Genomic DNA, 1,799 nt, shown 5'->3' with positions numbered 1-1,799 from the left:
GCATGGTGTGCCAAGCAGTTCCATGTCCACGCCTGGGATATGAACCCGTGAACCCCAGGCCGCCCAGAAGTGGAACGTGTGCACTTAACTGCTGCACAACCAGGCTGGCCCCAGAAACTCAATTTTTAAGCAAAAGTTAAGTTAAAAAAAAGTCAGTGAGAGACAGCGATGTTGAGTTAATGATAGGAAGTTATGAGGCAACTAAAAGAGAAAAATAGGCCAGAGTCTAATATGGGCAATGGGAACTTTATGACATAGAGAGCCAGAAAAGGATTTTCTGAGGGGGGACTTGACATCAGAACTGAGCGTGGGACAACCAAATACTGGTGTTTTCCAAAACCCCAGTGATAACACATTTCCCACAAAAGCCAAAGAGTTGTAAGTGACTTCAATCAAGAATGACCTTGATTTGTGGGGGAACAACTGAAAGAAGGCTCTAATTCAGTGCCAATAACAAGCAATTTGATGCTCACATAGTTGAATTAATGTGCCCAAAGTAACTTTACAGATGTGTGCCACTGTTTGGACTTCTTTCAACTTTATTTTACTTTGGGAATAGGCAAATTAATTGCATTTCTACAAAGCTGTAGAGAGAGGCAGTCATTGTATGTCTCGCTTCTCCCTTTTCCATGGACGCACCATTCCCTCCCTCATCTCCTTCTGTGGCCCTGAGTAAAAGTGTACCCTAAAGTCAGGCAGCAGCCTCCACATCAAATCTACCCAAACACTGAAATACAGATATAGCCCAGTCAAAATTGTTTTAGTGGCCATCAGTGTCACACATTTCTTCAGGGTTCTTGATAGGCTCTTTTGAGACACCTAGTTGTTTTTGTAGCCTGTTGTAATGGCTAGAACTCATGTACCTGTGGTTTTTAAAAGGACAATAAAGAAGGGTACGAGCAACTATTTCAAGTAAGCTTCTTTTGTGTATTACATAGAATATTAAGATCAAATTTTCTCAAATTGGCATTGAAAGCCTGTCACAATCCATCACTAACACTGCAATTCTCATTTTAACTCCAAATTCCTGCTTTCATTCATTCAGTGACCTGGAATATTTTAGTTTTCCTCATTCTCACTATACAATATATTTTTACAAAATGTTTGCTCCTCTTATTACCTCTGCCCATCTGTTCACTGCTTATCACTGCCATTGGAACTGCACTCTATCTTTCATGGTCTAATACCATGTCATCTTCTTATGAGGTCTCAGTGATCATATCAAGCAAACTACTATTCTTCCAACTTTGACTCAATGCATTGTATTGCTTATACCACTTTCACAACAGTTTTAAGATGTTGACTTGTTTCATAGTTATTTTTGAAGTTATCTTGTTACCATTATAGATTATCAGCTCTCTGTGGGAAGAACTAATCTATTGATATTTTTAACACTAAAGTACTAATGCAATATCTGTGGTACAGTGAGTGTTTTGTACTATATTTGATGAAAGGACAGGACCAAGGGATCCTTAGTATACTTCCTTCTAGTTTAGAATCAGCCCATAGAGAATAGATCAGAAATTGAAGAGAGAATTCTTTATGACATGTCTGAAGAATCTTCCCAAGCAGAGAGGGAATGGTGGAGGATCTTTAGGATGCAACCAGACAATAAATTGAGATCAACTAAAATTAGAACTGAATGACCCCATGAAAATAGCATGAACTTTAGCCATGAAGCCAGTTGCAATCATGTCCTATTTCCTGGCCAGTCACTTTCCAGCTGTGTGACATTGAGCAAGATTCTTCTTGTCTATTCTGACTCTCGTCTGCCAAATGAGGCTAAGGTTCTTCTGCAA

The sequence above is a fragment of the Equus quagga genome, unplaced genomic scaffold (genome assembly GCF_021613505.1).
Source record: "Equus quagga isolate Etosha38 unplaced genomic scaffold, UCLA_HA_Equagga_1.0 HiC_scaffold_308_RagTag, whole genome shotgun sequence".
Taxonomy (NCBI): Eukaryota; Metazoa; Chordata; class Mammalia; order Perissodactyla; family Equidae; genus Equus; species Equus quagga.
Note: the sequence above shows the minus strand (reverse complement) of the source record.